We start from the raw sequence: 26,925 nt of genomic DNA, 5'->3' as shown, positions 1-26,925 counted from the left end.
TTGTTTTGTGCCATGCATCCAAAGAGAAAGAGACAAAGAGAGAAATTATCTTGTTTAGATTTGAAGAAATCAAAATGTAACAGGATTGCTCTCCTTCACTTTTGTTCAAAACTTGTACAGTAAGATTCCGTAAACGTGCAAGCAGATTTCCACAAAGTGTTTGGAATGTGTTAGATGGTCCAGAAATTCTGGTGAGGTACAGATATTTTACAAATCACTTGCCATCATGTATTTCATTTATTTAGCAATTTCATGTGAACAATCGAGGAAAAAGAAAGCGGGGGCAGTGACTTGGTGGTACAATCACTGAACTAGGAATCAGGAAAACAGCCCTCCCACCAGCTAATGTTCTGGGGGCATGTGTTTGAGTCCCACTACAACAGATTAAATTTAAATTTAATTTAATAAAAATCTAGAATTAAAAAGCTAGCCTAATGGTGACTATGTAATTACTGCTCATTGTCTCAAAAACCCATCTGGTTCACTCATGCCCATTAAGGAAGAATTCTTCCATTCTTAAACAGCCTAACATACATGTGAATCCAGACCGACAGTAATGTGGTTGACTCTAATGTGCTCTCTGGACAATTAGCAATGAGCAATGAGCAATAAATGTTCAGCAGCAATGCCCATATCCCATGAACAAAAAAACAGAAATAGGAGAAGCAGTAGTCTATTTAGCCCTTCAAGCCCATTCCATCATTTAAAGGTATGGCTGATCTTTCTACTTCAAAACAATTTTCTGATATCTCAATGTTTTTAATATGTAAGATATCTAATTCTTAAACATACTCAATAAACTGAGCCACTGAAGTCCTCTTGGTAGAGACTTCCAAAGATGTACCATGCTCTGAGTGAAGAAATTCTCCACCATCTTTCTCCTGAAAAGTCTGTCCCTTGTTGTGAGACTGTGTCCCCTAGATGCAGTCCTCCTGTCAGGTAAACCATCCTACCTGCATCTACCTTATCGAGGCCCTTGTTAGAAGTTTGTAAGTTTGATAAAGATCACCTTTCATTCTGCTAAGCATCTCTGGTTAACCCACTCACTGGGTGCGGGAATCACTGGCTATCCAGTATTTATTGCCCGTCCCTAATTGACCTTGAGAAGGTAGAGGTGAGTTGTCGTCTTTAACCGCTGCAGTCTATGTGCTGACCCACAATGCCAGTAGCAAGACTTCCAGGATTTTGACCCAGCAACACTTAAGGAATATCAATATATTCCAAACTCAGGATGGTGAACTGCTTGGAAAGGAACTTGAAGGAGGTGGTGTTCCCACGTACCTGCTGCCCTTGTCCTTCTAGATTGTAGTAGCCGTGGATTTGGAAGGTACTGACTAGGAAGCCTTGCTGAATTTCTACAGAACATCTTACAACATGCAAACAAGGAACAAGGTAGGCCAAGTGGTCCTTCGCATTTGATTATGATCAGAATAGTGAGGCACCGTGGCTCAATGGACAGCACTGCTGCCTCATAGCGCCTGGGGCCCAGTTTGATTCCAGCCTCAGGTGTCTGTCTGTGTGAAGTTTGCACATTCTCCGTGTCTGCATGGGTTTCCTCCAGGTGCTCTGGTTTCTTCCCACCGTTCAAAGGCGTGCAGGCCAGGTGAATTGGCCATGCTAAATTGCCCCAAAGTCCAGGGTTGTGCAGGTAAAGTGGGTTAGCCATGGTAAATGCGGTGTAACAGGCACAGGGTAGGGTGCTCTTTGGAGGGTTGGCATGGATTCGATGGGCCAAATGGCCTTTCTCCCTATTGTAGGGATTCTATGATTCTAAGATTGTGGCTGATCTGTAGACGGTACATACTGCTGCTACTGAGTGGAGGGAGTGAACTTTTGAGGTGCCAATCAGGTTATCACAGTCCAGTTTCCCTCCAAGTCACATGCCATCCTAGCTTTTTTGGCCAAAGGAATACAATGTAGAGAAATGAAAGGTGGGCGCTTTTTTCTGGATGGTGTCAAGCTTCTTGTGTATTGTTGCAGCTGCATGTAGGCTCTATATAAATGAAGAAATATAGCTTCATTCATATTCTTAAATCCTCTTGTAATAAAAGCTCTGATACCATTTGTCTTGCTGTACTGCATGTTAGTTGTCAGGGACACAGGAATTCCCTTTGAAGAATATTTACCAGCCTCTCAGCATTGAAGAAATACACTGTATTTGTCAAAAAGGAGGATAACCTTTCATTTCTCTACATTGTATTCCTTTGGCCAAAAAAGCTAGGATGGCATGTGACTTGGAGGGAAACTGGACTGTGATAACCTGATTTTTATTCATTCGTAGCGATAGCTTCTGATCAAGAGACTGAAGACATTTTTTGATACTGGGTCAAAACTGCTTTATTATTTTGTATTAATAAATTGAGTAAATTATTAACACATTTGTAAGTGAAGTCTACCTGGCTAATGTAGTTTCCCATAGACTACGTCATAGGAAGCCAGTTGAGTTCCACTCATGCACATTTTCTTAATTCTCATCTGTATTAATGAATTCAACAAGTATAAGAGAAGAAGACATGGAGCAGAAATTAGGCCATCGAGTCTACTCCACCATTCAATCATGGCTAATAAGTTTCTCAAACCCATTCTCCCACTCTTTCCCCATAACCGTTGATTCCCTTGACAATCAAGAATGTATCTATCTGTGTCTTAAATATACTGAATGACATGTCCTCCACAGCCTTCTGTGGCAGTGAATTCCACAGATTCGCCACTCTCTGGCTGAAGAAGTTTCTCCTTATCTTGATCTAAAAGGTCTTCCCTTTACTCTAAGGCTGTGCCCTTGGGTCCTAGTCTCACCTACCAATGGAAACATCTTCCCAACATCCACTCTGTCCAGGCCATTCAGTATTCTGTAAGTTTCAATTAGATCCTTCTAAATTTAATCAAGTATAGACCTAGAATCCTCAAATGTTCCTCATATGTTAAACTTTTCATTCCAGTGACCATTCTCGTAAACCTCCTCTGAACCCGCAGAACTGAAGTAAAGAACACCTTCATCTTGTTTTTGGACTGTGGACTAAAGATGAGAAAATATAATGCTTTAAATCAAGGAAACTGTGTGAAGAAAGGTCCAGATCGAAACGTCAGCTTTCCTGCTCCTCTGATGCCGCCTGGCCTGCTATGTTCATCCAGCTCCACACCTTGTTAACTGTGTAAGAAGATGTTTGTAGTTTTAGAACAGCACATTGAAGGTTGTGTTTCCAAAATTTTGTATTATTCAAGGGGAGAATTCCTGACTAATGGCAACACCTCTGTGTTCAATGTAATTTTGCCCAGCAGCAGGCAGGTCTTTCAATCAGACCAGATATTGTGGATTCAGGAGGGCTCAATTCACAACAACTTCTGGTGGTTCCTAGACAGGTGACCACCACGTTGGGTGCATGGACAATCCCAGCCTGCAAGGGAAAGCATCCATTTCTCTCTCCCTTCTGCAAGAAAAAATGAAAGAGAATCTCCAGCAGCTAGCAACTCTCCATCTCCTTCTGTAAATTGCTCTCTCTGCAAATTCCCTGTTGAAGGGAAAAAAAATCTCAAGGGGCAGAGAATAGGGGCAAAACCACAACCAGTCAACGAAAGACTGAGAATCAGTTTATCCACAACTTTGTATTATTAGGAAAGAATCGGAAAGAGCCAAAAGAAAACAGCTCATCAACATGTGATTTGGAGTGGTGCCAGAAATCTATCTCTCTGACCTTTTCTCCCGTCACCCATCTATAATATTCATGTCTTGTCTTTTCCCTTTGTGTGTCTGTTTGTAGGTGTCTGGGCGTTTTATTAAAAAAGTAGAGTTTATGTTATAGGATTCAAAATTTGCAATTCATGTTATTTTTCTTGGTTAAAAACATTGGTTATAAACAGCTTTTATTACAAAAAAGTTATTTCTTTGCTATTGAGAAAGCTGGTGTGTGTATTTTTTTTAACCTGAATCCGTTAAATTGGGCCATATGGTAGTGTAATCAAATTTTGACGTGATGACCCTGAGAATATGGTGCTTGATTTCCAGGGCACATCCAACTTTCCTAAAATACATTGCATTTAGGCATTACATGAGCATGTCCACTTAATGTATTTTGAATAAATGGAAGCCATATTTTTGATTCCCTGCTTCTTTTTTGATTTGGTTGGTGGGGTGCATTTCAGCTCATCTGGTTTAGATATTGAAAATTATCCAGAAATTTATAATGACACAATAGTTTTGCCAATATCTAGTGCCCAAAATGCAGAAGTCCACTATAGTTCTTCATAAGTAATTTCTACAACATCTAATTAACACATTGCAAATTTTGTTAATTTCTTTTACATTTCATGTGTTGATCTGTATTCTGCAGTCAGATGTAAATTAATACAATTCAGCCTATCACACAAATAGCTGAGCTGTCAGTGAAGCTAATTCATGGCACTCTTATGATCATTAAAACTTTTTCCATCAAACTGGACATCTCCACGATAAGTGGTAATTGAACCCTTGGACATTTTAGTCCAGAGATAGGGACACCACTATACCACAAGACCCCATAAATTATTTTTAATCAATCTATCTGTTTGGAAATTTTATGATGCACCTTTGGGGCAAGAGATCTTGAACCTGGCCTTCCTGGTTCAAAGGAATCACTGTGCCACATTACCCCCACCTTGTGATTGCTATTAATTGCAATAACATCAACAATCAGCTGTAATACCAATCGTTTGTTATTAACCCGAAAGCTCTGGAATTCCTTCACTAATTCCTCAAAAACCTTTTGATAATTTGTTCTAATTTCTCCTTGCAGGGCTGCTTTGAAATTTTGATTGATAATACTTCTTCGAGGTACCTAGGATCATTTGACTATATTAAAGTGCTATAGACACAGAAGTTCTTGTTGTTGTCATCACAGTACATTACCTAGGGTGAAATTGCAGCATAGAACTGTTAAAGCACCAGCTCCCAGACTCAAGTTGTGGCGGAGAGTAGATGTCACAGCTGAAAGGCGAGTACAAAATAGGATGAAGGTGATGTCCACATGTAAGCTGGCACACCTATATGAATGCATATCAACTGAGCGTTATAGTTGGCTGCTGCACTGGTTTTAAATGGCATTGGCACCAGAAATAACACAGAAAAGGAGTGAAAATGATCAGCTGTTCACTCAACTGTGTTATTGAAAACTGCCTTCAGATATTATTGAAATTACAGCTTCCAGGTAGGGTTTAATGGCTCAGCTCAGCTGCAGATGGCAACATATTAATTCAGTTAAACAGGCTATCCAATTCACTTAAATGATCTGGAAAACATGGAGAGTCATTAAAAAATAATTTTTGCAGTGAGATTCCACTCACTTAGGTGGAGGATTCACTTAGCACTGCATTATTTGCTTCTAAACAGGATAAACTGGGTCTGTTTTTATTCTTAAAAATCATTTATGACCCATTATTCCACATTGTCTCAAAATGCAGTACTGTCCTACAGCCCAGCAAATATAGACAAAAGTGAAAGTTTTTCCAAATAAGCACAGATTGTAGGATGTCTTGGATTTCTTAGTTTTCAAGATTAAAATTATTGACAGAATGAAATGTAAGAAGGTTTGGAATGGTTTATCCTGGGCAGTGACAATAACCCAGCAAATGGAATGCATTCCGTCCCACTTCAGTTTTTCTTTTAGGTAGGAGGCGAATCATTCAGCACGGTGGCTCAGTGGTTAGCACTGCTGCCTCACAGCGCCAGGGTGCTGGGTTTAATTCCAGCCTCAGGCGACTGTGTGGAGTTTGCACATTCTCCCCTTGTCTGCGTGGGTTTCCTTCAGGTGCTCTGGTTTCCTCCCACAGTCCAAAGGCTATAGGTGGATTAACTATGGGAAATGAGTGCTCCAGGGATCGAGTGGGAGGGTGAGTGTGGGTGGGATGTTCTTCGGAGGGTCAGTGCGGACTCAGTGGACCAAATGGCCTGCTTCTGCAGTGCAGGGATTTTATGATACTATTTGTTGCAGAACACACAACCTCTGGGCTGCTCTTAAAGCTGCAAAATTTGTTAATAGCTTGTCAGTGACCTCCAAAATCTTGATAGCGGAGGACTCTGTGATGACATTCTCAATAAGGTTAAATTCCCTCTTATTGGAGAGGGTCAACTGCCTGGCACTTGGATGGTGGGAATATTAGTTGTCATTTTTCTGTCTAAGACTGAATGTTGTCCAGGTGTTGCTGCACGCTAGGCAGGACTGCTTCTTTATCCAATAAACTGAAAGAAATGGAGTACTGCAACCATCAGCAAATATCTTCAATTTTTGAGTGTGAAGATTTTTGCAGCATAAGGCCCTTCACAAAAAAAAAATTGAAAAACACGGGTTTTGGCTATGTTATTTTCAAATCCAGTTTGCAGCCTGAACATTGTATTTAGTTTATGAATGATGCATAGGAGCTAAATTCTCAACAACTAACTGTTCAGATTCTAATCACCTGTTCATCAGTGACAATGATGACTGCTCTGATTGATAACTATATTGACAAGAGGAGTTTTACTGGCTAACTATTTGTTAATTTAAACATTTAAAAGTACTTCAGAACAATAACATCCGCAATTTGCTTCAATTATATTTTTTCAGGTGAATCATCTTTTGAACCACTGCACTCTGTTTCAACATCAGTGTTTAATCCAAAAAAAGATTTTTTTTTATTGTGTACCTTTCCTAAATGTTCAATTTCTAGCTCTTTTACAAATACTGTGCAGAATCAGTCCTTTCTGAAATTGAGAAAACAACTCAGAATTCAAATTTGATCTGCCATAGATGAAAGATTTACCATTTCTCAATCTTTCATTTCTGTTGGACACCTGTACAAAATTCAAACTAAACATAAATCCAATCACGTTGCTGTGGGCTATGTATTTTTTCAATTCATACACAGGATGTGAGCTTTGCTGGTGCAGTTAACATTTATTGCCATCCCTAATTGCCCTAAGGAAAGGTGGTGGTGAGCTGCCTTCTTGAACTACTGCAGTCCTTGGTTATAGGTACCTCCACAGGATTGTTAGGAAGGCAGTTCCTAGGATTTTGATCCAGTCACAGTATAGCAATATAGTTCCAAATCAGGATGTTGTGTGCCTTGGAGGGGAACTTGCAGACGATGGTGTTCCAATTCATCTACTCCCGTATCCTTCTAAGTGGTAGGGGTTACAAGTTTGGGAGGAGCTGTCTAAGGAGCCTTTTCCAGTTCACAGAATCATTATGGCACTAAAGGAGGCCCTTTGGCCTATAAATCCCATGCCAGTTCTCTGTAGAATTGAACATAAATCAAATCAATCCAATTTACTTTGAAAATAAATAATATTGAAGAGCAATGCAGATGGTACACACTGCCACAGCACATCAGTAGCGGAGGGAATGAATGCTGAAGGTTTTAGATGTCAATAAAGTAGCCTGCTTTAACTTGGAAGGAGTCAAGTTGTAAGTGCTCTCAGAGCTGTATCCATCTCGATCTGTGCTTTGTAGATGGTGGGCAGGCTTTGGTGAGTCAGGTTGTGAGTTACTTGCTGCAGAGTTCCCAGTTTCTGACCTGCTCATCGTTAGAGTATTTATATAGCTGGTCCAGTTCAGTATCTGGTCAATGATAAAACCCAAGATGTTGATAAAGATGGGTTCAGTGATGGAAATGCCATTGCATGTCATGGGATGATGGTTGGATTCTCTAATGTCAGAGATGGCCATTGCCTGGCACTCGTTTGGGTTTAATGTTACTTACCACTTACCAGCTTGAGCATGAATGTTGGTCAGTGCTTGCAGTATCTAAAGAGATGCAAATGCTACTGACAATTGTATAGTCATCAGCAAACATCCCCACTTCTGCAATTATAATGGATGGAAGGTCAATGATAAAACAGCTGAAAGATAGTTTGGTCTCGAATGCTAGTCTGATGACCTTCCTTCTAAAAACCACAATCATTGTCCCTTGTGTGTAGCTCTAACTAGTACAAAACTTTCCCTCTGATTCCCAGTGACTCTATTCTTGCTAAGATTTCTTGATTCTACACTTGGTCAGATGTAGACTTGATGTGAAGGGCAATCACCCATACCTCTCCTCCTGAAGTTCAGCTCTTTGTTTTCAATGTTTGGACCATGGATATGATTAGCTCAAGAGCTGTGTCCTTGTCAGACCTCAAACTGGTGGGTAAGTGCCACTCAACAGCACACCTGACAACACCTTCCATCACTTTCCTAGTTATCGAGAGTAGACTGTTGGGATAGTAATTAACTAGTTGGATTTGTTCTGCACTTTGTTTATCAACACATAGCCCAGGCAATTTTCCACATTGATGCCAGTATTGTAACTGTACTAAAACAACTTGCTTATGGTTTTGGCAGCTTGTGTATTATTCTTCAATACTACTGACAGATGTTCACAGCCCATTGCCTTTGTAGTAACCAACATATTCAGTCATTTTAAATAACATGGGGTGTAAATAGAATTGGCTGAAGGCTGGCATCCTTGATGCTGGGCACCTTTGGAGGCAGCAAAGATGAATTACACAATCACTACTTCTGGCTGAACAGGTTTGTAAATGCTTCAGCCTTGCCTTCTGCACTCATGTGCTAGGATCTCCCATAATTGAGAATGAGGATACTGGTGGATCCTCCTGCTCTAATGTGTTGTTTAATTGCCTACCATCTTTCCAAATCAGATGCGGCACGACTGCAGAGCTCCGGTTTGATCTGTTGATTACAGGATTGCCTATGCTATGTCATATTGTGTGCTGCTAGAGTTCCACTTTATCCTTTGTTGTAGCTTCACCAAGTTGACACCTCATTTTTTTATTTCTGTGCTGCCACCCTGCTCTCGTTAGTGAATCAGATTCATCTCCCAACTTGATGGTAATGGTAGAGCAGGGATATGCTGAGCCATGAAGTTGTAGATTGTCGTCGAAAACAATTCTGCTCCTGATGGCTCACAGCACGTTATGGACGCACAGTCTTAATTTGCTCGATCTGTTTGAAATCCATCCCATTCAACACAGCGATATTGCCACACAACACAGTGGACAGAATTCTCATCGTGAGGATGGATCTTCATTTGCACAACTGTGCAGTGGTCACTCTTACAGATGTTTTCTTCATCAGATACATCTGCAGCTGGTAGATTGTTGTGGATGAGGTCAAGTATGTTTTTTTCCATCTTGTTGGTTCCCTCACCCCCCGCTGAAAACCCAGTCTAGCAGCAATGTCCTTTCAGCTCAACCATTTAGGGTGGTGATTCCAAGCCACACTTGGTGATGGGCATCCACAACATATTCTGCAGCTTTCATGTGTTTTCCAAATGGTGTTCAACATGGAGGTGTACTGATTCATCAGCTAAGCAGGTGGACTTACAGGCTTTCTTCAACACAATCACCCATTTAAGCATGTGAAATATTTCTAAGCTTTTCTTGTAAATACATTAACAACTTAATTCTCATCAATGTACAATACGTGGTGTAATTCATATCAGTGGCCTCATGCAAAGAAAATCAGGATCCACTTGCCATTCATCATAAGATGCTTTATTTTTTGCATAAAGGTCTGTCTCATTTTGTTCAAAGGCCAGAGCAGATGTGCTCATAGAAACTGTGTTAGAGCACAGCTTAGGTTAATTGCTGTGAGTGAAGTCATCAGATCAGTTGGCAAGTTTGAATTGAAAACAGTTTTCAATTCAGACTAATCCTGCATTTCTTTAGTCTAATTTGCACTGCTGTTTTCTAGCCATCATGTTTCCAGTTTATTAAGCTTAAACTAAATCCCCAAGCTAGCAGCTTGCATTTAAATTCAGGACAGTTAATGAAACCTGACTAAAATGGTGCGTCAAAAAGTTAAAGATCTGCAACATGCATAATTAAAAGGGACACTGTAGTCATTTGGAAAGATGCTCACCAGGATAAATTACTAAATGCAGGAAATCTTGGTTCCGGTAGCATTCTTCAATAATTTCCAGTCTGGTCATTGGGAATATTTGTGACACTGATAAAATAGTGTTGAAAACAGAATTGTGCAGCAAGAACTCTGTTCAAACATGACTGAAATTCTGGGTTAACATTTTTCAGTGATAATGCTTTGAACAAATATATTACTATCATATTTATGCGGATTTTAACAGCTCCACTGAATTAAATTAGCGCAGATGAAAGAAACAGTTTAATAAATGAGTATAACAAAACAGTTCCGCCACTGATTTGGTGTAAATGCCTCCATCTCTGCCATAAAATCTCATCCTGCAAATCCAGCCTGTCTACACATTCATTCTTTGCCTGTGGCATAACCCCTCCTACCAAACATGCCGACTTCACTATCTGATGCAAGGCAGCTTACCTCCTGCCATTGGCTGAGAACTCATGTCTTAATAAAAGCAGGTTTTCTTGGTAGAAGCATCTGGAATTCTTTTAAAATAACAGAAATTGATTCTTTAACGTGACAAATATTTAGTCAATTAAATATCAAATCCTTTGAAGGAAAAATGCAGATTAATAGAAGTTTCATTGGAAAAAGTAAATGTCTTTTCATTTGTACTAGGTGGCAGATCATTTTAAAAGGAAACATTCTGGCATTTAGTGCACAAATTAACTTGATTCAAGCATCTCATCTTTTTAATTGAAGCCTTATGCTAAGAGGACAGTAACTGGAGGCAAATAAATGAGAAAAATTACACAAAATAGTATATTGAAGAGAGACGATTCATGCAAATACACCATTATGAATAAGCTACATTGAAATAATGAACTTAAATAGTCTTTGTAGTGCTTTAACTCATGATAAATATCTGTCATCTCAGTTATGCAGCCTCTGAAATGTGTGATAATAAAGAAAGGGAGGAGCTTAATCAACAAATTAAAACACAGATTATTTATAACTCACAGTAAATCTAAGCAATTTTTTTTCAAACAAGAGTTCCCTGAAAAACACACAATTCCTTTTTGTGTAATAAAGTGCCAGACCGAAACTAATGTACACTGATTGTATCAGTCATTGAAAAACGTACAAGTTCCTCACTTGCTTGGTTCTATTGCCTTTAAATTATGACCTGCACCGGTGCAGTTCACTACACTATATAAACGTCAAGAGGGTTCATCTCAGCTGTATCTGAATGATGGTGTGAAACATCTATTAGGTAAAGTAGAACTACAAATGCTAGACACAGGTTTTACATGGTCTGTGAGAATTATTACTATGCTGTTCCATTTCAGATGAATCCATTTCTAATGAATAAATTCAACTTGTCAATTTTCAACAGTATGTCAACAGTCAATGACTTATTCATTCACTTTTTCAAATATTTAAGGCAAAATAAAAAAAACTTAAAATACACTTAAGCTAAATCAATCCATCCATTACTCTAGAAGAAAATTAGCTTGTGTAATGATATTTAGAACAAGCCACATACAAACTTTAATCTACAGAAGATGTAGAAAAAAAACTGACAGATGCTCAAAGTAACAACTCAGAACAAGTCTGAATAAATATCCAATTCATATGAAAACAAATAATTATGGCACATTTAAAATACAGTGCAGGGTAAAGAGTTATTAAAGCACAAGATTGAAGACGATCTTCATTGTTCATCTTGTCAACTTAAACAAATCAAGGACACTATGTTATATTCATCTCTTCAATCCTCAACTATTGCTGGAAAAAAATACACACTTATGAAGCTTTTTGTCTCCTACTTATCAGGACAATTTGCAAGAAATACCCAAATAAGGGGAAAGCGAACATTTATCGCGTATGAGAGGAGAGTGATGATTGGCAAATTCTAATTTGCAGAGGCATTGCCATGGAGAACCTGCTAATTCTATGGTAATGTCTCACTGAATAGAATCCATTTGCCAGCCAAACAACTATTTCCTATGATACAGTGTAAATGTTGTTTTCCTTTTCACTTGTGTTTCACATGAATTGTCTTGATGAGTGTAAGATGTGAAGCTTAAAAGAATTATTTTCTCTTCTCATCAATATTCAAATTCTGTATAACCAAACAAATATTTGAATCCTCATTAACCAATAAACCTGCTATCCCACTCAGGTATGCAAGCATTATCTGCTTCTAGTATTCCCAAGGGCAGTTGATTCCATAAATTTATCAGGCTCAGTGTGAAGGATTTAATCTCAACTGATTGTTTGCTTTCCTTTTTCCTAACTCTAGTCTACAGCTTTCATTGCAAGGGGGTTTGAGTATAGGAGGAAGGTCGTCTTACTGCAACTGCTTTGGTCAGACCACACCTGGTGTACAGTGTGCAGTTTTGGCCTCCATACCTAAGGAAATACATAATTGTCACAAAAGTAGTACAGCAAAGGTTCCCTAGGCTGGTTCTGGGGATAAAGTCAGAAATCACACAACATCAGGTTATAATCCAACAGGTTTATTTGAAATCACACAAGCATTGCATCTGACGAGGGGGTTGCACTCTGAAAGCTTGTGTGATTTCAAGTAAACCTGTCGGACCATATCCTGGTGTCGTGTGATTTCGGACTTTGTCCACCTTAGTCCAACACCAGCACCTCCACATCATGATTATTGGGATGGCAGGTTTGTCCAATGGAGAGAAATTGGTTTGATTGGGTCTATTTTCATTTAAGTTTAGAAAGAATGAGAAGATCTCACTGAAATGCTTAAAATTCTGACAGCAGGTATAATTTTTTTTCCTGGCTGGAAGGTCCAGAACTGTGGGTCACAATTTCAGAACCTGCAGAAGACCATTTCAGACCGAGAGGCGGAGAAATTTCTCCATTCAGAGAGTGCTGAACCTGTGGAATTCTCTACCAAAGAGTGTTGTGAAGGTGAAGTCACTGAATATATTTAAGAAATAAATAAATGTCTTGAAGTTAATGGTGTCTTGGGGTATAGGAGAGAGAATGGGAGAATGCTGTTGAGATAGAGGATCAGCCATGATTACGTTGAATGGTGAAGCAGGGTTGATGGGCCAAATCACTTAGTCCTGCTCCTATGTTTCTATAGTGCCTGGTCAGAGTTTGTGTCGAGCAATTCATGAGGATTCCGTTTGGATAAAGTTACTAGCATGCCTCAACTTAACCAAAGTACAGTTTGCGGTAATAGTGAATTACAAATTACCAAGCAGATATTGCTATCATTGGAGTTATTTGCCCCTTTTGCATAAATTGTGCAACAAAATGCAAAGTATCCTTCATGGTTTACAGTCTTAGTATAATTGCCATATGGCCAAATTAATTTGCTGTTGAAGAATTATTGATATTTTAAACAAAATAGATACACAAATTTCCATAAAACTTTACAAGGTCCAGGTCCTTCCATCAGGGCACTAAACCTAGACAGATAACGACCATGTATATGGAAACCTTTTAGCAGATGACCAGCAACAAACTGAACTGTTTTTGGAAGTCACTGAGTGTCTTGTGTAATCAGTGGGATAGATAACACCTCTACTTCAACAATAGAGTCCCATTTCTATATCAAAAGTGGCATAATGGAAAGAAAGAAAGAAAGAAAACGTGACAGTATCACTGAACCAGTTGTTTATTCTCCTGCTTCTGCTACAAAAGTTTACTGCGATAAAAGACTTCATTCACATGATGTCAAGATCACAAACCTGAGAACCAACTACAGGCATGTCATACATTCCATCAAAAGAACAAAGCGCACACATCTCCATTTTCCATTAAATTGATATTAGATAGTAGGACATGATTTTTGCACAGTCTAGTCAGTACCTATTACCCGATCATCTGTAATCCCTAACAATTCTGTCTAAATATAGGTCAATCAACACCCGGTACACAAAATTTACAAGTTCTTCCTTCATTAGAAACAATGTTCCAAGATGTTATTGCCTCCATTTTCCTAAATTAAAAGGATTACATAGGATTTATAACTGGTCCGTGCCTATGTTTAAGGGTTACTAGAGTCTCCTACCCTCTGTTCTTAGCTAAATCTATCATTAATTTCTACCCCTTTCTCCCTCATTTGCTTGTCAAACTTTCTGCTTGTCAAACAGCCACACCCAACGATAATGAGCACCACATTGTCAATGTCTAGGTCAAGAATTTGCTCCTGAACTCCCCATTGGATTTTTTGATGACTATTGTGTACTGATGACCTCTAGCTCTGCCGAAGAGGAATCACTCTCTCTGTATCAACTCGACCAGAATCATCATTAATTTCAAATACCTCTTAGATCACCCCTCAACCTTCCTTTCTCAAGACAAGACAGCCTTTCCATATGTGTGAACACTCACATCTCTAGTATCATCCTTTCAAATCTTATTTTTATTCATTCGACGGATGCAGGCATCGCTGGCTAGAACAGCATTTATTGCCCAGAGGACAGTTAAGAATCACCCACTTGACTGTGGGTCAAGAGTCACATGTAGGCCAGGCCAGATGAGGACGACCGTTTCCTTCCCTAAAGGACATTAGTGAACCAGATGGGTGTTTCTGACAATTGACAATGGATTTGAAGTCATCATTAGATTCTTAATTCCAGACTTTTTTTTATTGAATTCAAATTCCAACAACTACCATGGCAGGATTCGAACCCACGTCCCTCAACATTACCTAGGTCTACCATTATACCATTAGGCTACTGCCTCCCCTCTTTGCATCCTCTTTCTTTACTATAGTGACCAGGACTGTACATGATACTCTTAAACCTGGTCTAACCAAGGATTGATATAGGTTTGGTATTATTTCCCTATTTTTCAAACTCTACATTATCAAATTTGCTGTTACCTCTTTTTACACAAAATGTTTAACTGATGATGAATAAATTATGTTTCAATAAGCAGCTTTAAAGCTGATTAACACCACAATTATATTTGAATACTGCATCGCATAAGAATCAACATGGTTAAGCAATGCCTTTCTAATTTTTAACTGTGGTTGATCAATCTAATTATAACCAATAATGTTGATACAGCTTAAGGGCACATAATTTCTAACCAACTTGCTGCTAGTAAAGTTCCTTTCTTTCTAAAATAAAAAGTGTCTGTATTGTCAGCCCTTTGCTTATCAGCCCACTATAGTCTGTCTAAATGCTTCATCCCATGGAGGTAAAGAAGAAATAAAATCTGCTTTGCTATGTACTGTACCCCTTGACTGTATTAGAATAAAAACTACAAACCTACCCCACTGAGCATGGCAACCACATGAAGCAGCACAGCATGTACATTGAACCTGAACTCAGAGTGACAGTGCTGCACTTTAACGCACAGGAACCAAGAAAGGTTTCAACAGGAGCAGAGCTGCTGATAAATTGTGGATATAAAATTTAAACCCACTTACTAAGCAGTAGAAGATGCATGTTAAACAGTAAAACCTTTGAGGAAAAATCAATCCATGTTATTATTGTTTTTAGTTACAGAGCAAATCTACATTTGGAGGTCTCACTGACCAACTGGAGTCGGGGACAGGATAATGCCCGCCTAGTTGGGAAAAGATAAACAAGGGAATTAGAACTGAGAGAATGAAAATAACTTAAAATCAGGGGAGGAGGAATAAATAAAGCTCAATTTCACAACCATCTCTTTTAAATAAGACAGAAAGCCATGCAATGCAGCTCTGCATTCCTCAGCTAATATAAACCTCCAGCTAAACTTCTCTCCATCTTGCTGTTACTCCTCCCCCCACTGCCATGTACACACACACACACACATACATACGCACACATAAATATAAATAAAAGTTGAAATTGTAAATCCATTTTGGCAGAACAGAAATGAGTCAAAAGCCTCTCTAATAACACAGTACTTAGGTCAAAATACAGTAAAAACCTGAACAAATAGCTGCACTTCAGCAGGCAAGACACACATTACATTACTCCAGTTAAAACAAACATACCATTAATAAGTAAATATGAGAATGTCCCAATTAATGTAGGACCCATCAAATGCACACAAGTAAAATTAGGCAGTATAATTTACTATGCAATGAGCTGTCAAAACAGATTAAGGACAATGAAAGTCATGAACAATACAATTTTCTCTTTTTAATGCACATGCTTTTGTACAATCCTTTCTGACAACTGCATTAGTTTTTCAGACAGCTATATTTGAATCACTATTATTGACTGATTAGCAGGCTTATCTGAAATGTATGAGACTGATTGATCTATGCTGGTGGTAATGCTTAGAATACAGTGCTTGCTATTACAAATATCCCTGATTAAACCTTGATACTTACCTTAAACGTATTTCTCACTCTTTTCTCTCAAGGTCAAGCCAAATCTGCAATATCAAACACTGAAGACTCTAATCCCTCCTAACCTACTTTGAAAGAGTTTTCAAAATGGATTTTTCTCAAATTAGCCATGTCTAGGCATTGACAATAGTCAAAATTGTCTGTGGTTGCATTTACCAATTATATTAAAATACTGTTAACTGTGGGCTTGATTTCAGAATGCAATGATACTGATGATCAATCAAACTTTTTTTGCATGCAGGGGTTGGGGGAAAGATACTAGATGAAAGTAGAATGTTGGTCAAGTCAGCATGAGTACTTCAGAAGGTCAAAATGGGTGATTAGCCATGAAACTAAATTCTATCTATCAAGCTAATCTGGCAAGAGAGCAAATTATTTCTCAGTTTACAGTGATATATAGATGTTAATTTGGAAAATCCTAAACTAGATCAAACATGATATTTTCAAAAGATTTGCAGTTAATCATTGCAGTCAAAGTGAGAAATACTGATACTCGGAAAATAAATTCTTTGCTACGTTAGGCAATCCTTTTAAGGAGCAAATGCTTTAAGGGGGGCAAATTTTCTGAAGAAGGGTCCAGACCCAAAATGTCAGCTTTCCTGCTCCTCTGATGCTGCCTGGCCTGCTGTGTTCATCCAGCTCTACACCTTGTTATCTCAGACTCCAGCATCAGCAGTTCCTACTATCTCTGACCCTTAGCTCAGGCTCCATAGCTCAGAGGTTAGAGTGCTGGTCTTGTAAACCAGTAGTCATGAGTTTGAGTCTCATTGGGGCCTTTGAAGAGCCTCATATTCCTGCTTCTTTCAACTGTAAAAGGAGCTATTTATTTTTCTAGGGCTCCCTTTTGTGGTGTAAAGGTAGTGTCCCTACCCCCCAAAACCATGAGGCCAGGTTCAAGTCCCACTTGCTCCAGAGGTGTGTAATAACATCTCGAACAGGTTGATCAGAAAAAGGCTCTAGGTGACCCCTAAAGGAACAGTGACATCGCTCATACCTTTCAAAGTATTTATAAAAAGTTTTGAGTACGTGATTTATATTCTAGATGTCACACTATAAATTTCAAGAGGAAAAAAAATTACAGAAAAATATGTTGCATCCTTTCAACTTGGTGATGGAAATTTCCACTCACCAATCATAAATGAACAGCGATTTATGTCTAACTGTTGTTGGAGCCTAGTTAAAATATTCTCTTTGAAAAATACCTGATCTGTTGCCTTAAAGGAACAGCTGAGAGATAACTGGACACCGCAATCATGTTTTGTACCCTTAGCAACGCCATAGGACATCAGCAAGTAGTCTTAAAATATTTTGTCCTTATATACAATCTCAGCCTGAGATGGGAGACAACAAACCTGCGCTCAAGGCAGGAGCTTTGTTATTGAATTAGCTGTTGGATGTAGAAGAACAGCCAAACACAACAATTTAAATCTCTGTCAACTTATAATACAGTATGTTGACACTCTATGCTATCACCAGTTACATCTCTTTTAAGCACCTTGAGACAATGTTCTACATTAAAAGATTCTGTGCATTTGCAAGCTTTTGCCATCTATCCATTTACCTTCCAATGTATTACTACTTCAGAGGCAAATTTAATATGATAAAGATAATGTTACCATTAACCTCTCTGAATAACAGTGCAACGATCATCGAGGCACCAAATTTCCTTAGCTGAACCTAACATTTTTTTTAAGGGTATGCTGCAAGAAAATAATACAAGTTTTAAGGATGAATCTTCCAAATTTAACTCAGGGACAAAGTGGATTTTTACATACAACGCGTAAAAAAAAAGCTCTGATGCTCGCAGGGATTTTGGAACCAAGAATCGTAACCTCTAATTGATGTGGATGTAGAAAAAGCTTAATTAACTTGGACCACAGCATTATTTTTGTATTCTGCACAGCAAACCAACTGTGCATGGCAAATAGCAAGAAAGCTATTTTTTAAATTCAATGCGAAGGTAAATTATTTTAGGGAATGTCACTTGCTGGAGTTACGTCATATTTAAAATTGATCAAATTATGGCTCAGCTTTATCCTCTCTAATACGGCAAAATGTTTTATAAATGCAGAAAACCAAATGATGTGAAAGAAAATGGGAGGAACCTGTCAGATTCAATATAGGCATGAAGCCAGGAGGAGGGAAGGGCAGTAGAAAAATTCAGCTGTCATCATGCTCTCTAAGAGCATTGAAAAGTCAATACCATAGACACGAACACAAAGTGTCAGCTATTTGGAGTTTTAACAAAAAAACTTGAATGGGTCAGCGGGTCTTCCTGTAACGAGTGGGTCAGCGGGTCTCCTGGTACTGGGTAGGTGGACGCGCTTGCATTGATGGATCAATAAATTTGCCTGGATTGATGATATGTTTCAATTTACTGAATTCATTAATAAGCTTGCCTCTACTGTCAGCTCACAATGTTCACATTTGTGTTATCATTTCCAAGGATTGTCTTGAATTTTCTTTAGATTATTGATTCATGAATGGACTAGCTGCCTAGTAAGATAATCAGTATATCATTGTAACCCCTGGTTTAATATGCCTCTATCTAGCATCCTAAGTGTATTTTCCAGATGACCAGAGACCAGAGGCTCTTTACTGAGAGTAGCCTGCAGCAGCCACATTTTCCCCCCGTGCCACTTAAATTGTGTATTAAACAGTGCAAGCCACAGACCCACTTTTACCAGCAGCAACCAGGCTGGCAATATGCATACGCCATTTCCACTCCTCCCACAGCCTTCCCAATAGGAGGCTCCTTGAGCACCTGTACCGCCATGTGGGCAGGTGAGTGTTTACCTGCATCTACCTGGGAAACACCTTGGTGAATGAGCTGAGTGTTGTACAGCGCTTTTAAATATCCTAACATTCAAGGCTATGGGCCTACTGCAAGAAAGTGGGACTGGTATAGGTAGTAGTGTACTTTTGGCAAAACAAAGTTGATGGGCCAAAGGGCCTCTTCTACAGAGCAGGCAGCCCACGGCAGGGGCAGCAGCAGGAGTAGGAACAGGCTGCAAGTCAACGAGATCAGGCAGTCTGGGGTGCGGGCGAGGTTGAGCCCTTGAGGAGTATGAGCCCAACATGGCCAGATGCTTATGGGCTGTGGGTTTTGAACTGTTGACTGTCCAACTGGAATGTCACTGTCAAGGACTGTACCAATTTATAGCAAAATCTAATGTAAAGCACTTGATGTATTCGAGTTCCAAAGGATGAGAGTTACCACAGTAATTATTTGCACACAACAAAGAATGCCAGCAAATTAGATAAGAGCTACAGGTATGCCATCAAAGAAGCAAGAAAGCTTTCTCCCATCTTCCCAAGATAAAGAAAGTGATTTTTGAAAACTTTGCTGCTGCTTAAAAAAAAATAAATCAACTAGTTAAGAGATGTAAAGAAAGAGTGACCAAAGAGTAAAAGGTTGACCTTCTAATTGAATGTCAGAAAAGGTCACAAAGGTGAACATCAAAGAATCCATTTGAAAAACAAGAAGCCCAATGCCATGACGAACATTCTTCCCTCACAATGACCCAAAAAAGAGACAAATGGAGATTTATCTTGTTCTGTTTGTGGGAGATTGCTCTGTTCAAATTATATTATACGGCAACAGCAGTACAATATGGTGACACAGGTGTAAACTGGGTGACACCTCAAAGTAATTAATTGGTGTTGAGCCACTTCCATAGTCCTAAAGACCTGCAAAAAAGTGCAAGTTTTTCTCTTAGCAGAACTATAGGGCTGAATGGCCTTTTCCCATCCTGTTTTCTCTACTCAGGAGGGGTAAATCAGTTGCTCATTTCCTGTTTATAGTTTAGATTTTCATTCAATTTATCTTTTATCCTTGAGCTTTGATTTGGAGGGCTATTTGAAGGAAAAATAATACCAAGTTGAAAAAAACCATATAGAAACAGAGACCAAAGCTTTAGTGTACTTTGTTCTGTCTAGGCCTATATATTTCCACACAATTTATCCCTTTAACATTAAAAACTTTAAAATTCTCACAGAGAAAGGAAAAACATAATTAAAATACATAAAGGAGAGGATGCTGAAACGTGGTGAGAGTTAGGAGAAGTGACGGATACTTAAAATGTTTCGAGATGCTTTGTGAAATTAACACGGAACGCAGACATTCAGGAGACCAAGGTTCAGCTGCCACATTTCTGTAGTGGAAGGCAACACCAAAACTGTGTTTTGTACGTTTACAGTGCACGCATTTATTTTTGGTCAAGGTATCTGCTAATCACAGTAGATAATTGAAATAAAATAGTGAATTCAGTACCATTACTATACAAAATACACACATTCTGATTGGCAATCAGAACGATTACATTTCTAACCATTTGAAAAGACACATTAGATGCTTGATTGTAGGATTGTGCAGATTTAAAAGTAGAGGTGGATTGCTTTTTGATATATTTTTGGAGTTCTCAACACTTGATTTTTGGACTCTAGTCTTGAGTCAGTTTTAGGTACTTTTTAAGCCTACACTCAGAAATTATGTTCCTATGTGAATAAATATTTAAATTTTACATCTAAATTTGACCAGACGGTGATTATCGATCATTTGATGCAATTTACAATTCTTATTTTGTATGTTTATCACAAAAAAACCATCTTGTAAAATGCATATGTTAAAAATAACTCACTTAAATTATTTGTCTCAAAATGGTTTTAAGCAAATATGCCAGCTCTTAAACTTGCAAGTTTAGCTTAATGATACAAACTATGTATTTAAATAAACTAGCCATTACACACTCCCTGTAAATATTGATTAATCACCAGCAGCAACCTGCATTTTTTTAAACATAGTAAAACATCTTAAGGTGCTTCGTAGGAGCAAAATCAAACAAAAAAGTTAATACCAGAATACAAAAGCAGATTTTAGGGCAGATAAAAATAGAACTTCAGGAGCAAATGAAAGGAAGAAATAAACTAGAGCGATAATAATTGCTTGAAATGGAACTTGAAGCATACATTGAATAACAAGAATTAGAAATTCAAGCATTAAGTAATAATAAATCTATATTCTTGCCTCTAACTGACTTTTCTTTTTCCATTTTGATACCCCTTGATTTTCATCACTGATGGGCCAATTAAATTTTCTTATAGGTATGGCAGAGAAAATACAGACTATGATATGCTTAAAGAAGAAATCTGCATGCAACAATATTCTGTTTTGTATCCTTTTCAGATCCCACCCGTCTCAATTACCCTTTTAAATCTCTACACCACATATCCTAATACTTTCTGTAATTGTTTAATGTTTGTCTTTGGTTTACAGACACTCACTGCCTTCATAAAGGCAGGTGACGGACAGTCTGATATATCACATCCTGCATTCATGGTGATGCACATGCATTATCTGCCGAGCTGCACAAAACTGGTGGCTGTTTACGCTCTGAAACCATAAAAGGTAATAGAATGAACAGAATTAGATGTAGTGATGATGTTTCCTCGATAGTGCTGCACCAATAGATATCCTACACTTCAAAAACCCATTTCCTCTCTCAACAGCTTGACTGGAGACAAATTGACTTTCTTTCACAAATCACCAGCGCTTTCCTTTTTCCTGAAAGCAAAGTACTTTGTGAAGATGTTTCTGCCAAATTTCTTTGACGCAAATACATTTGATTCACTGGCTATGGTCTATCATAATACTCAGCTCTACTCAGACCAATCTCTTGGTTCATTTCTCATTGAGCTATTCTCATGTTTCATTCTTCCGGTCGTGATGAATGCCCTTAATTACATCCTCAATCACAAACTATAGTTATGAAGCTATTTGCATTCTCTACAATAAAAACAACAATAGATACAATTCCTAGAAACAAACATAATCATTAAAATCAACCTGGTATCAACGTTCGTCTGACAGTGCTCCACATTTCTTTATTCATTAGACATGATGGTAATTCTTCAAAGGATAATTTTGGTGTTATGTTTTTACGATTATGATTTCATTAACTTGTTATATACTGTCACTGAATCATTTGCGGGTTATAGATTCTCTTGCCTAATTCATTGATGACATGTCCTCCACAGGGTCTAATAATCCTTCCTCAGTACGCATTTGCCCAAATTATCATCATTTTCTGGAGATTGCCAAGTTACTCAACCAGGCCCAGGTTTTGATGATAATCAGCTACAAACTGATTCAACATATCATAACCAGCAACTGCTGGTGTTAACAGCTGTTCATAAAATCCACCAGTCTCCAAGTCATCAGGCATCCCAATCAACAACTTGAAATTACAATGACAAATAATTTGCATCACATCTAGTAAGAATGTGGTGACATCAGTAGGCCATTCAGACTGTCAAGATTGCTGCGCTATTCACCCTATACCAGGGCAGCACAGTGGCTCAGTGGTTAGTACTGCTGCCTCACAGCCCCAGGGACCTTCAATTCTAGCCTTGGCTGAGTGCCTGTGTGGAGTGTGCACGTAGTCCCCATGTCTGCATGGGTTTCTGCCGCATGCTCCAGTTTCCTCTCACAGTCCAAAGATGTACTGGTTAGGTGGATTGGCCATGCCAAATTGTTCCATAGTGTCCAGGGATGTGTAGACTAAGTGGATTAGCCATAGGAAATGCGGGATGATGGGGCGGAATGCTCTTTTGAGGATTGGTGCAGACTCGATGGGCCAAATGGCCTCTTTTTGCACTGTAGGGATTCTTTTGTGAACTATTCAGTTAGATCATGTCTGGTCATCTACCTCAACATCACTTTCCTTCAGTATCTCCATGTGATGGATAATATGTCTTGAGGAGGATGTTGGAAGAGCAATCAATACGTATCTCTCTCGTGCACTTAAAATACAACAGTGGATCGGACCTCGTCAGCCAGAAAACTCGTTCCCCACATACTAGCCAAGAGGTGCCAGTTTAATGAATGATCATACACAAATGGCTGAGACACAAGAATGACAACGTCCCAGTAACTCCAGCTGCAGCCAACTCAGAACAATTATGGTGTTATCCAGAATACACCATTCAATTTTATGTTCGTCAACTGAGTAGAATACACAAATTTGTTTGTCAAGTTCTTTAGAATACACATCAATAAATTATTTTAAAAGAAAAGAGGATGGTCTCACTGATAGAACATTATTGCATTCAAAACTACAAAACCATTCTGACATACATTTGTAATCAACAACCAACATCTTCTAACATACACAAATGATCTTTCCGCTTATCTACGGAAAACAAAGACAGAATGCAATACGATGCACAGTGAGTTCCAGCAGTACCTTCAGCATGTTAGATACACAGGTGAAAAATACCCAACAGTGAAAAGAACAAATTTGTATAACATTTTTTTGTCAACCAAGCATCTCAAAGTAAATTACAGTTGATGGAACAATTTTTGAAGTGTAGTCACTGTTGTTATGCAGGATATGCACTCAGCAATCTCCCAAAAACAGCAAAATAATAATGACTGGCTAATTGGTTTTTAATGATGTTGATGAAGGGATACATAGTGGCCATGACATCAGGAAGAACTCCCAGGTCTTCAAGATAGTGGGATCTCATCAGGGTGACCAACTCTGAGGTCCATTGGAGGCAGAATGCAGCAGGCATTCTAATGATGCCTCTGGAGTAAGAGGCAGGGAGGGAGATGGATGGAAGCTGTCAGCTGCTGCCTTCACATTCCAGCACTGTGGATGCTGCAGAAGTAAAGCAAGGTGAGTCACACTGACCTTACCAGAAGTTGTTCTGAAAAAAGTCCTGATCCAGATATCAGTTTCACTTTTTCATTCTCTTTTCCTCGTCTCCACACACTCTAACCTGCCATGTCCTTCTCCTCCTTATGGAGGCCGGAGAGTGAGCAACTGGATGGAGTGCGCATTGCACACACATAGGTGTGTGCGGCTTATGTGTGAAAGTCAAAAGATCTTCAGACAACAACAAGCAGTCTCTAAATATCTGTCTCAGAAATATGGGACAGAGGTTGTCCTGGTGGCAAACAATCCAGAACATGGGACAAATGCCTCAATTACAGGGAGCTGCTAGAAAATCCACAAAGGTCTTATACATCCAATCAAGCTGGCAGAGGATACCTCAGTTTAATGTCTCATGCAAAAGGCAGCACTTCCAACAGTACACCACTCCATCAAGGCAGCATTAAAGTGTCAGCTTTGATATTTTGTTAAACTCACAAATGCCCTGTATAACAATCTTATTTTAAGTTCCTCTCATCATAAAGGCATTCCATTGGCCCTAATTACTTGCTGTGCCTGCATACTAATTTTTTGTGATACATGCACTAGAACACAGATCTCTGTCCAGCGAAGAATTCTGCAGACATTCTCTGTTTAAATAATAGATTTTAAAAATTCTTTCTGTCAAAGGGGTGGCACGGTGGCTCAGTGGTTAGCACTGCTGCCTCACAGTGCCAGGGACCCGGGTTCGATTCCAGCCTCGGGTGACTGTCTGCGTGGAGTTTGCACATTCTCCCCATTCTCCTCCAGGTGCTCCGGTTTCCTCCCACAGTCCAAAGATGTGCAGGCTAGGTGGATTGGCCGTGCTAAATTGCTCATTGTGCCCTGGGATGTTTAGGTTAGGTGGGTTAGACATGGGAAATCAGGGGTAGGATAATGGGTCTAGTTGGTATGCTCTTCGGAGGGACGGTGTGGACTTGTTGGGCCGAATGGCCTGTTTCCACACTGTAGGGATTCTATAATTCTGTGATTCTAAAGTGAAGAAGTTCACCGCTTCATACATTATTCCGGCATCACGGTTCCTGGTCAGGAGCCTGCAGATCACTCCCACAGTGACTTTTTCTCTACTATCTCTCAATTCCACCTAAACCAATTCTAAATCCTGATCTCCTGAACCAGCGCCAGCTCCAACTGTTGCAATATCATCTTCCATTAGAAATGCCACGCCTCCTACTTTACCTAGTTTTCAATCCTTCTTGGATGAGATGTGCCTACCAATATTCAGAACATAATCATTGCCATTCTCCAGCCACATGTCTATCATATATCACATCATATTAATTCAACCCAATGTGTACTATCAATTAAGCTAATTTGTCTAAATGTTACATTGACAGTATTTGGTCATCTAAATATGCTGGTACATCGTACAGATGATTTTTTTTCTCTCTACGTCCCTTCCTGCCATTATCTGATCTTTCCACATTAATATTTTGCTCCTCTGCCTCAACTCTGTCCCTTGATTTGCCCAAATTTTACCCGAGCCCCTCTAAAGTTTAAAGCCCTCTCCCCTTCCCAAATTCTGCAGCTTGCAAGAACACCCATCCAGTTCAGGTGTAGACTGTCCCAATGGTACAAATCTCACTTTCCCCAGTACTGGTGCCAGGAACAAGAACCCAAACTTCTCCCACACCACTCTTTGAACCATGTTTCGAATTTTTCCCTAATCTTATTCATTTTATCCTAATTTGCATGTGGTTTAGCAGTAATCAGGGACTACTACCTTAGAGATAGTAGGAACTGCAGATGCTGGAGAATCCAAGACAACAAGGTGCAGGGCTGGATGAACACAGCAGGCCAAGCAGCATCATAGGAGCAGAGAGGCTGACGTTTCGGGCCTAGACCCTTCATCAGAAAAGGGGGAGGGGAAGGGGGTTCTGAAATAAATAGGGAGAGAGTGGGAGGCGGATAGAAGAGGGATAGAGGAGAGGATAGGTGGAGAGGAAACAAACAGGTCGAAGAGGCGGGGATGGAGCCAGTAAAGGTGAGTGTAGGTAGGGAGTTAGGAAGGGGATAGGTCAGTCCAGGGAGGACGGACAGGTCAAGGGGGCAGGATGAGGTTGGTCGGTAGGAGATGGAGGTGCGGCTTGAGGTGGGAGGAGGGGATAGGTGGGAGGAAGAACAGGTTAGGGAGGCAGGGACGAGCTGGACTGGTTTTGGGATGCGGTAGGGGGAGGGGAGATTTTGAAACTTGTGAAATCCACATTGATACCATTGGGCTGCAGGGTTCCCAAGCGGAATATGAGTTGCTGTTCCTGCAACCTTCGGGTGGCATCGTTGTGGCACTGCAGGAGGCCCAGGATGGACATGTCGTCTGAGGAATGGGAGGGGGAGTTGAAATGGTTCGCGACTGGGAGGTGCAGTTGTTTGTTGCGAACCGAGCGTAGGTGTTCTGCAAAGCGGTCCCCGAGTCTCCGCTTGGTTTCCCCGATGTAGAGGAAGCCACACCGGGTACAGCGGATGCAGTATACCACATTGGCAGATGTGCAGGTGAACATCTGCTTGATGTGGAAAGTCTTCTTGGGGCCTGGGATGGGGGTGAGGGAGGAGGTATGGGGGCAGGTGTAGCACTTCCTGCGGTTGCAGGGAAAAGTGCCGGGTGTGGTGGAGCTGGAGGGGAGTGTGGAGTGGACAAGGGAGTCATGGAGAGAGTGGTCCCTCCGGAAAGCAGATAAGGGTGGGGAGGGAAAGATGTCTTTGGTGGTGGGGTCGGATTGCAGATGGCGGAAGTGTCGGAGGATGATGCGTTGGATCCGGAGGTTGGTGGGGTGGTACGTGAGGACGAGGGGGATTCTTTTTTGGTTTTTATTGCGTGGACGGGGTGTGAGGGATGAGGTGCGGGAGATGTGGGAGACACGGTTGAGGGCGTTCTCGACCACCGAGGAGGGGAAGTTACGGTCCTTGAAAAACGAGGACAACTGAGATGTACGGGAGTGGAATGCCTCATCCTGGGAGCAGATGCGGCGGAGGCGAAGGAATTGGGAATAGGGGATAGCATTTTTGCAGGAAGGTGGGTGGGAGGAGGAGTATTCTAGGTAGCTGTGGGAGT

General features: G+C 39.9%; 1 protein-coding gene and 1 non-coding gene across 5 annotated transcripts in view; one reads left to right on the top strand and one right to left on the bottom strand.

The window, feature by feature from the left end:
- The window catches only part of ccser2a (coiled-coil serine-rich protein 2a), a 632,026-nt gene that overhangs the window by 296,491 nt on the left and 308,610 nt on the right, over positions 1-26,925 (bottom strand). The gene's annotated exons all lie outside the window — the stretch shown is intronic.
- Positions 16,865-16,937, top strand: trnat-ugu. The gene has a single exon. It is a non-coding gene; the product is annotated as a tRNA-Thr (tRNA).

The sequence above is a fragment of the Rhincodon typus genome, chromosome 34 (assembly GCF_021869965.1).
Source record: "Rhincodon typus isolate 14 chromosome 34, sRhiTyp1.1, whole genome shotgun sequence".
Taxonomy (NCBI): Eukaryota; Metazoa; Chordata; class Chondrichthyes; order Orectolobiformes; family Rhincodontidae; genus Rhincodon; species Rhincodon typus.
The sequence above is the reverse complement of the archived record's forward strand: the minus strand, read 5'-3'. Positions and strand labels throughout refer to the sequence as shown.